The sequence below is a fragment of the Saccostrea cucullata genome, unplaced genomic scaffold, assembly GCF_032062105.1.
Source record: "Saccostrea cucullata isolate Sc308-1 unplaced genomic scaffold, CSIRO_AGI_Scuc_v1 ctg4469, whole genome shotgun sequence".
Taxonomy (NCBI): Eukaryota; Metazoa; Mollusca; class Bivalvia; order Ostreida; family Ostreidae; genus Saccostrea; species Saccostrea cuccullata.
In genome coordinates this window covers 175,147-186,287 of record NW_026922318.1, presented here as the reverse complement: position 1 = coordinate 186,287, position 11,141 = coordinate 175,147, and positions in this window count along the sequence as shown.

The window sequence follows — 11,141 nt, the reverse complement described above, 5'->3', positions numbered from 1 at the left end:
TGCAACACGAGAAATTTCCAATATAATTGATACAGACGTAACTATTTAAATTATTGATGATATGCTTTAAAACTCATATTAGAAGTATATATTAGAAGCATAGACAAGATGACATGGTCAAAAAAGCAAGATCTCACGCGCATGCACGTGTGCTTCGCTCTGATTGGCTGAAACTAAAGTCTCAATATCTTTCTTGTTTTTTGACGAAATCCTTTGAAATTTTAAACATAGGCATGTATTAGGATATCCCACAATAAGATATATAGCAATTATCATGAAAACGCGTGCATGCACGTGTGCTGCAATCTGATTGGCTTATGCTTTAAATAGCTATAACTCCCTTGGTTTTCAACCAAACAGGATGGGATTTGGAACATGGATAGATATAATGGACTTCTACAAGATATGGTCAACATGCACATGCATACACGTGCATGTACGTGCGCTTCAATCTGATTGGCTGAAACTTTGAACAGCTATAACTCCCTTGGTTTTCAACCAAACGGGGTGGTATTTAGAACATAGATAGATGTAATGGACTTCTACAAGAAAGTATGGTCGCCATGCTCATGTGAGCACGTGCGTGCACGTGAAATGAGTAAAATCAAAAATACACTTGAATTAGCGTATTTTTTTAATACTTTTGGATTAAATACTTTGATACTTAGTATATTAAAATCTATAGATTGTATAGACAAGATTATATGGTCATTACGCACGTGCATTCACATGCGCACGCGTGCTGGGTAAACGTTGTTAAAGTCTCAAATGCATAGAGTTTGTCTTATTTAATGAAGCGTATAGGGAATATGGCACCAAAAGGGAGTTGGGGAGCGTTTGGGGAACATCTGTAACGGTCCCCGTTACAATTAGCACTAGTTACATTTGCTGATGACTTTCTTTATATAATAATGCTAATAAAGTTGAAATTCAATTTTCAATGACATACAGTAGGTCACATGTTCAGACTTTCTTGCGTATGGAAAGCAAATCAGCACGGGCAATTTGGAAAGTTTCGACTGTGACGTCATATGACGTCGTAGTAACGTAACGTTGCATTTCAAAATCAAAGTCTTTATAATGCCTATATTTCTTTTTTCTATGAATGAAAAAATAAAATAAAAGAAATAAAATATTTTTTAGAGATCATATAAAGTAAAAACAGACCACATGCAGTTACACATTATATATAACTTGATGACTACCGGTATACCTTGGTTTGAGAAACATTCTGAAAGTTTTTTTTCCTTTCGTTTCGGTAGGTTTCGTTTTGATTTGGTTTCTTTTCGGCTGATTTCGTTTCGTTTCAGTTCGTTTCGTTTCGTTTAGTGGGAGGGCTAGTCATTTGGCAGACCAAGGGAGAGTGACATGTCATATGGCAGACCAAATGGGTATGGTTAGTCAAAGAAACAATTATGGGGGAATGCCAGCGAATCCTGATCCATATGCCTTAAATTCAAGAACTACGTCTATGTTAGGTCAGACTTCTACAGTGACAGATTGCAATACTGATATAGCTAGGAATAATGTACAGCAAAACAGAGTATACAATACTACAGGTCCACAAGTTGAAGAGCAGAAGCGTCATTTCATTAAACCTGCAACATTTGATGGCAGTACATCCTGGGGTGATTTTAAATCGCACTTCGAAGTTTGTGTTGAATTAAATTGCTGGTCAGCCAAAGAAAAAGGAATGTATTTAGCAGTATCTTTATGGGGTAGTGCACAAGGCGTTTTGGGTAACATGCCCGCTTCTGATCAACGTGATTACAATGCATTATGTACAGCACTTGGTCAGCGGTTTGCACCAACAAATCAGACTGAATTGTACAGAGCTCAATTGCGTGAAAGAAAACAAAAAAGCCGTAGAGTCAATGCCAGAGTTAGGCACGGACATTAAGAGGCTTACGAATTTGGCTTACCCAACAGCTACGGTAGACCTTAAAGAGATACTCGCAAAAGAACAATTCATAGATGCTATAAGGGACTCTGATATGAGACTTAGAATAAAACAGGCACGTCCCGTAGACCTTAATGATGCGATACGCCATAACGTAGAATTGCAAGCATTTCAAAGTGCGTAGAAGAAAATGCAGGAGAATGAAGGATACGTCAGAACAGCAGAAAAGGATTCTAATATGAGTAAAACAGACAAAATATTGAAAGATATAGGGTGAATTCACCATGCATCGGACACCTTTGTACTTCAACAAGTTCTAGCGATATCGCTACCGATGAAAAATTATCAAAATGGAGTTTAACATTTAGTTTATGATTAAAATATCAATATAGGACCCAATTATATGCCGTTTATTGAGAAAATATCCCCAAAAATCGAGTTTTGAGGAAAAACTTAGAATTCACCATGGATCGGACATTGTTCACCATGCATCGGACAGACGGTATGGAGACCGGATAAATATCATACCTTTATCACAGTGTTTCAGAATCCTTGATTTGGATGTATTTTCATCTTTTATCTAAGAAATAACCCTCAACTTTAATTTAATCAACGATATTATTGCACAAATGTAGAATAATTCTAGAGACCCCACTCTGCCTTAGAAATGCTTTAAAATGCTTATAATGCGGTAATTCGCGCCTTTTTCTCATGGTTGATCATACTTTGGTTTGTAGAAAAAAATTGAGTAAAATTCCAGACGTCATATATCGATAACTTGTATTTTGACTGAAAATACAGAGTTTTTATTTTCTTTTTCCGCTAAAAACAGCTGTCAGCTGGGTCCTGTTTGAAAATGATAGTGCTTGCCTTTGCATCGAAAAGTGTCCGATGCACGGTTAATTTGTGTCCGATGTACGGTGAAATTAGCATACTAGTAAAAACCAGCTCTAATAAGAATCAAACAAACATTGAAGTGAAATTTCTTTACAATTTATGTAAAATTACCAATCCCAGACAAAATTCACCGACATACGTGAGCAAGCCAAGAGTAAACTCAACATCAGACACAAACAGTAAAACTTCAGATAAAGGCAATGTTTCAAAACTGAGTTGTGGAGCATCAGAAGTTATCAATAAAACTGGTGAATCAGGTATGTTTGTAGAAATAGATGTGAATGATAAACCATTAGACTTTTTGGTGGATTCAGGTGCAACGGTTACTCTAATATCTAGGAAAGCAACTGAAGACATTTTGCCAAGCGACAGACAATTAGAGGGATTGAAGTCTGACATTTTGGTAGCAGATGGTACGCCGCTGAGAGTGAATGGTCAACAAACATTGCAGTTCAACATTCAGGGAAGGTATTTCAAGCACAAAGTTATAGTGGGAGACCTGAGTGTTGATGGAATTCTTGGTTTAGATTTCTTGAAGATGAATAACTGTACTTTAGATTTTTCAAGGTGTACGCTGATAATTTGACAAGAGAAAATACCAATTTCCTGTCGATACAAGGGTAAAATTGGCTGTATCGGAGTTTAATCTCTTGGGGAGGACATAACAATTACACATATGAGTGAGATGTTGACGCAATGCATTTTATCCAGTCTTGATATGCATTGTGTTGTTCCTGCAGAGGGCATTGTCGAGCCATGCAAGCCGTTTGAAAACTGATAGAGCATTAGTGGCAAGTGCACTGGTAGAGCATTTCAAGGAAAACTAAGTTCCTGTGCGTTTAATGAATGTTCATAATGAAATTAAACAAGTAAAGAAGGGAACATTTATTGCTGAGCTTAATCCAATTCAAAATGTCATGGCTGCATCGGTATGCAAAAGCATGACAGGGAAGGAGGACATTTCAGAATTGCCAGACCATTTACATGGTTTATTTGATAGATCAAGTCAGGGTATGTCATGGAAGAACAAGCAAGCTATCCTCAAGTTACTTTTGCGTTACCAGACATCAATCGCAAAATCTGATAGAGATCTAGGAAGAACAAATGTAATAAAGCATAAGATCAACACAGATACAATCCTCCAATAAAGCAAGTCCCTAGGCGAATACCAGTCAACAGGCAGAAAGAGGTAGATGTTCACACTGATGACATGTTGAAGAGAAATGTGATAGAGCCAGCAAGTAGTCCTTGGGCATCCAACATTGTTTTAGTGAAGAAGAAGGACGGTAGCACGAGATTTTGCATTGACTATCGTAAGCTGAACAATGTAACACAAGACGACGCCTATCCATTACCAAAAATTGATGATTCTCTGGACCAGTTAAGAGGAGCCAAATGTTTTTCCACATTGGACCTATGTTCAGGTTATTGGCAAGTGTCTGCCAATCCTGAGGACAAGCAGAAATCGGCATTTACTACCAGACGTGGTCTTTATGAATTTACAGTAATGCCATTTGGGCTGTGCAACGCGCCAGCCACATTTGAGCGTTTAATGGAGACAGTGTTAAGAGGCTTGCAGTTTGAAATTTGTCTCATTTATTTAGACGATATCATCGTTCCATATAAATCCTCTAAGAACACTATATGCTCTTTCTCTTTCTTCAGGTACAGTCCAGTCCTTTCGTAAAAGGATTCAGTAAACGGGCAAAGAGAGAAATATCCTCTGTTCTTTTATTCTTTTCTGCTTGCATGGCCCCACCCTAACCCCAGGGGTCATCATTTGAAAAAACTTGAATCTACACTACCTGAGGATAATTCCACTTGAGTTTCACCTTTCCTGGCCCAGTGGTTCTGGAGAAGATTTTAAAGATTTTTCCTACATATTCCTAAGTAAAACTTGGGTCGGCCATTTTGGCCCCACCTTTCCCTGGGGGTCATCAATTGAACAAACTTGAATCTACACTACCTGAGGATGATTCCACATGAGTTTCATCCTTCCTGGCCCAGTGGTTCTGGAGAAGATGATTTTTAAAGATTTTTCCTACATATTCCTAAGTAAAACTTGGGTCGGCCATTTTGGCCCCACCTTTCCCTGGGGGTCATCAATTGAACAAACTTGAATCTACACTACCTGAGGATGATTCCACATGAGTTTCATCCTTCCTGGCCCAGTGGTTCTGGAGAAGATGATTTTTAAAGAATTTTCCTATATATTCCTATGTAAAACTTGGGTCGGCCATTTTGGCCCCACCCTTACCCCGGGGGTCATGATTTGAACAAACTTGAATCTACACTACCTGAGGATAATTCCACTAGAGTTTCACCTTTCCTGGCCCAGTGGTTCTTGAGAAGAAGATTTTTAAAGATTTTTCCTATATATTCCTATGTAAAACTTGGGTCGGCCATTTTGGCCCTTACCTTTGCCCCGGGGGTTATGATTTGAACAAACTTGAATCTACACTACCTGAGGATGTTTCCACATAAGTTTCACCTTTCCTGGCCCAGTGGTTCTTAAGAAGAAGATTTTTTTTAAATGCCATTTATTTATCTCTTAATTCATAATTATCTCCCCTTGGAAAAGGGAGTGGCCCTTTATTTGAACAAACTTGAATCCCCTTCAGCCAAGGATGCTTTGTGGCAAGTTTGGTTGAAATTGGCCCAGCGGTTCCTGAGAAGAAGTCGAAAATGTGAAAAGTTTACGGACAGACAGACGGACGCCGGACAAAATGTGATCAGAAAAGCTCACTTGAGCCTTCGGCTCAGGTGAGCTAAAAAATATGACCATGATGACAGTTATTTCTTCACTTTCTTTTTCCTTGGTGGTATGATCTTTTTTGCCATAAAACAAATTAAATGTACATCTACCCTGAAAAACAAAAAAATATGTAACCCATATCTATGAACATGAGCCATGAAGAATTAATAAAAATATTTTAAGGAAGTCCTTGTCAAATGAAACAAAAAGTCCATTTTATCTAAAAGTTAGTGCCATTGCACAATGCACATAAATCAGTTTCACAAAGCATAAAACTGATACTGTAAATCACTGATGCTTAATCTGATGACTCGTACGTCCAGTAGATGGCGGATACAATACCGGTTCACAGAAATTAATCAATAGTTAGTGGGCCCACCACTGTTCAGGATAACTTGAGGAATTATTCGGTGCACATGATCAATATACCTTCCACATTGTTCTGCAGACAAGGATTCCCAAAAACTCCTTATGCCGGTCACAAGCTGGTCCTTGGTTTTTGGCTTAATAAAACATCGTTAATATCCTTTCTGAGAGCTGACCACACATTTTCGATGGGATTCAAATCTGGCGATGAGGCTGGAGTGGTCATAACACTTTCAGACAGTCCCTGTTTTTTAATCCAGTTCTGGGTGGATCTACTCTTATGTTTACTGTCATCCTAAAAATTAAGAAACCTGGGGTTTACATTTGCTATATCAACCAAAAAGCAATATGTGCAGGTACCATGGTTTCATCAATTGTCGTTGAGCAACAATTTTCGAGGATTACGTAATTACACATCCTAGAAAACGTCTGTTTTACGAAATCCACGAAAATTGATGAAACTACAGTATCTGTACATGTATCAGTGACAAAACTTTTATATTAGTTAAATTTCACTATGTAATTTACATAACTTGTTCACCAAAATATTTAACTCGAGCCTTTTTGATTGATTTTCATGTCTTAATCATGTTTATACTGCACTTCTCTTTTTTGGCATGACAATTGTTTGAAAATACATATTCAGCCCACAGAAGCATGGATGATAAATTTTTATTAAGTGTCAAACCACTGAAGTACATGTATAAAATACAAAACATGTACATTGTTTTATTTGAAATAAAACTAATCCTTTTTTATCTAAATTTATTGAGAGATAATTATGAAATGAAAGTAATTTACATCATTAAATTAAAAGATTCCATATACCCAGTATCATGGGTATTGATTTTCAAAGACCTAGTTAAATTCTATCAAGACTGCAACCATATACACATACAGTGATAGCAGAAGAATTCCTTTGATTAAAATATTCGGTACTCGGATGACTGGGCATAATGTTTGAAGGCTTGTCCAAGCTAATTTAAATGAAAGGCTATTGGTGCAGTGTAGTCTATTGGCCTAGCTGACCCGAATCATGTTTTTAAAAAAATCACTTATGATTGTTCCCCTTCATTTGTTTTTGTTTTTTGACAGAGATACCTTAATTTGTTTCTGTCACTAAGCATTTGAAACTTGATTACATGGATGTAATAATTTTCTTAATGAGCATTACACCTTGAGCAAATGGTTTTTCTATGAACATGTTATACCCCAAATACTTCATATAAACATTATATTGATAAGAAAGCTACATATAACTTGCAAGTTTTGATTGTTTAAAAGTGTTTAATGTTAATATTCCAAGAATTTTCATAAAGCAATGTCTGTGTACTAGCTTTTTGTATTTCTTAAGCTTACATTTTCAATTCTTGAACAAGTTGAACAGATAAAGATACCTGATAAAGTCGGAATTTTCTGCGGGCGAATGGCAACAAGTTATCCTGCAGGATTTTCTGGTAGATAATAGAGTCCATAATCCCGGTAAAAATGCACATGTCTGTACGACCTCTGTAAAAATGCCTCCCCAAACGTTGATTTCGTATGTGTATTTAGGCTTTTGAGCTTTGGTTGGCAAGCGGTCTAAGTGAGGTACTTGTTGATAAAAGAAGAATCTTCCTGTGGATGACATTTCGACTTTTGTCTGCTTTTCATAAATCAGAAACTTATTCTAAAATAGCTAAATAACGCTATTTTATATTGGTAAATAAAGCTTTGAAGGTAAATTAAGCTTTGGAGCTAAATATAGTGATTTTCCTGGGCCTGAATATTGTAATCTTTACTTGCATTTTTCTATAGTACCATCGGATGGTTCAACCAAACCAAGAGGTTCATGGGCAACAACGCTCACCTGAGCACTGTGGCTAGGAAAATAAGAGGCCCTTGGGCCACATCGCTCACCTGAGTAACTTTGGTGATGCTGTTCTTTACCAGATTTCCATCCTTTTACTAACTTGTGGCCCTACCTTACCCCTACTCCAGACAGGGTCATGATTTTGATAATTTAGAATAAAAACTATCCCAGGATGCTTCCACATAATTTTCAGCTTTTATGGCCCATTGGGTCTTCAGAAAAAGTGAGTTACATGTAAGAAAGAAAAAAAGTAGATAAGGAAGGTATTTCTTTAAATCTTAAATTGCATTTTTTTTAAATAGATATTCTTTGCATGTCTGACTAAAAGGTTTGCTTATAGCCATAGCTTATCACACGTTGATAATGGCAATGTTTTCGAATGTATTTTCAAACGAAGTAACAAGATTCTCGTTGAAAATAGCTACAGGAAGTGATATTTGAATATTAAACTACCACAAAAAAATAAACACGGAACTTTTTTTCCGGATTGGTCTCTGCCATACCAACTTTTTATTTTATTAAAAATACAATAAAATTGGCAATGTGGCTACCTCCGAATTGATGCGCGCGGACCTGAGAACCAGAATTTCAATTTTATGTTTCCTTATTAAAAATACATCCTATAAATTCATATTTTAAATTTGATTGTCCATTGCTGCACCACCCTAACCCATTGGTCAGGATATGATCAAACTTGAATCTACACTACCTGAGGATGCTTCCATAAAAATACAAGTTGTATGACCAATCATGCCTTTTTGTTTCGGAGAAGAAGAATTAAAAAGATTTATCCTCTATATTTCTATGTAAAACTTCAAGCTTCCAATGTGGCCCCATCCTGCCCCCGGGTTTAATGTTTTGAACAAAATTGAATCGACACTACCTGAGGATGATTCCCAGTAATGTGATTTTTTTTCTGACCCAAAGGCTCTTGAGAAGATTTTCATTCTTGAGTATCTCCTCTTTCAAGAGGACATGGTCCTTTACTTGAACAAACTTGAGTCCCCATAACTCGAAAATGCTTTGTGACAAATTCGGTTAAAATTTAATCCAGCAGTTGAAAATGTGAAAAGTTTACAGACGGAAAGACAAATGGACTAGACATATTGTGATAGTGAAGCTCACTTGTGTTCAGCTCAAGTGAGCTGAGAAAAAAAATTACAAAAAAATATTTATTAAAATATAATGTGAAATCACAAATACTCGTGGGGGTTAATTTTTCGTTGTTTTTGAGGTATAAATAAAAAAAATGATACATACATAACTACTAAAACGTTCTCCATCCACGAATTCAAATTCCCATGAACCAACAGTTTTTCCTTAAACCATGAAAATTTGACCCCAAGAAAATTTGTGATTTTACAGTAGAGCAAATATTTTCTTAAATTTGTTTTAATGAGTTAATCTACATCATTAGTCTTAAATTATTGAAAATGAAGATCGAAACTATGTTCTTAATGTCCTCAACTTAATATTAGAATAAAAAAATTTGTCATTGCTATTTTGTTAATATGTTTATTTAACAACTTGTTGAAAGAAACAGATTGGTAACAATTAAATTTGATTCAATGAAATAAACATAATATGTCGATTAATTAATTTGTGCATGGGATAAAACGTAAAATATTTCTTTTTACAATGCAACATCTTCCTTTAAGCTGACCGTTCACGGTAGCCAAGTGGTAGAGCGTTCGCTTCGTGTTCGGGAGGCCCGGGTTCAATTCTCGTTTGCGGCGCCGCGTCAAACCTAAGACGTAAAAATAGGTAGTGACTGCTCCTTCGCCAAGCGCTCAGCATCAGAAGTAAAAGTCACGGATCTTTCGGACGTAGGTTCCCTGTCACGGTAAGCGCTGGCACGATAATTATAAAGAACCCCAACTGTTCAATGGCCCTGAGTGCCGAGTATAGTCTAAATTTGAAGCCCTTCACCGGCATTCGGTGACGTCTCCATTTGAGTGAAAATTCTCAAGAGGGACGTTAAACAATACACAATCAATCCTTTAAGATGATACCAGCAAAAAATGAATCCATGGATTAGTATACATTTTTTTGACTTGAATTGGTTGTAAATGATGTGAATGATAAATATCTAATATTGTAAAGAATTGTTAACTATCTATGGTGTTCAGAATACTACCTTTTTGAAACCATCCTTATTATTCTATACAAAATTTTGTCACATAAAATTCCATTTCTGTTAAATTTTGAAAAAAAATCTATTTAATTAAACTTAATCATTCTACTTGTTTAAAGTTAACTAAAGTTGCAATTTCAAAATTTTTGATGAAAATTTGCTTGTATCATCTGTCCATAACACAGCTTAATAAATGATCATGACAAAAACCAATTTGCCCTAACATCCTGATTAAATGTCTAGCATGGCCTTGCTGTTTTACTTGTTTGTTTCTTACTCTCAGACCATAAAATGGTTATATATATGAGGTATAGGAACATAATAACATATATACAAAGTCGTGTATAAAAGAGTAGTGTCAAATAAATAATAACTGAAAGCAGGCCAATATCTTTTTAGCAAACAAAGACAGTCAACATTTGTAATAGACATAATTTTCTCAAACTTATAAGTATTTACATAAGATTAATTGATTGATTGTTTAACGTCCCTCTTGAGAATTTTTCACTCATATGGAGACGTCACCGTTTGCCGGTGAAGGGCTTCAAATTTAGACCTGTACTCGGCACTCGGGGCCATCGAGCAGTGAGGGTACTTTATCGTGCCAGCCCCTACCGCGACACGGGACCTACGTTTTTAAGGTCATATCCGAAAGACCCGTGACTTTCACTTTTGATGCCGAGCGCTTGGCGAAGGAAAAGTCACTACCTATTTTTACGTCTTAGGTTTGACGCGGCGCCGGGAACGAGAATCGAACCCGGGCCTCCCGATCACGTATTTACATAAGAACAATACTTCTTATCAATAAGTTTTTCAATTAAAAAAATTCAATTATTGAAAATCATCACCTTAAGTATTTTTGTTACATTAATTATATATCAGTATTAGTTAATCTTTCAACTTCAACTGGACGTTTGTAGTAACAAGTTCTAAATTTTATTAATACAATATAGCTAGTTACACAAATTTCTATGTAATTAACTTCATCTCGCATAGTTTCTTTGAAACTGCGTTCTAAACGCAAAGTGTGACTGAAGACGGACATGACAAACACTATATGCTCCGGCCAAATTCACGGTGGGGGATAAATATTAAAAAAAAATATGTATCTTAGTCTACTAGCCAGTGTGTTGTAAATTATTAACAGATATACAGACACCTTTCTGATGCATAAGCTCTTCTTATCTGAAACTAGTGAAGCTTAAATTTAACATTTGTCAAATCCTGAGGATTCTTG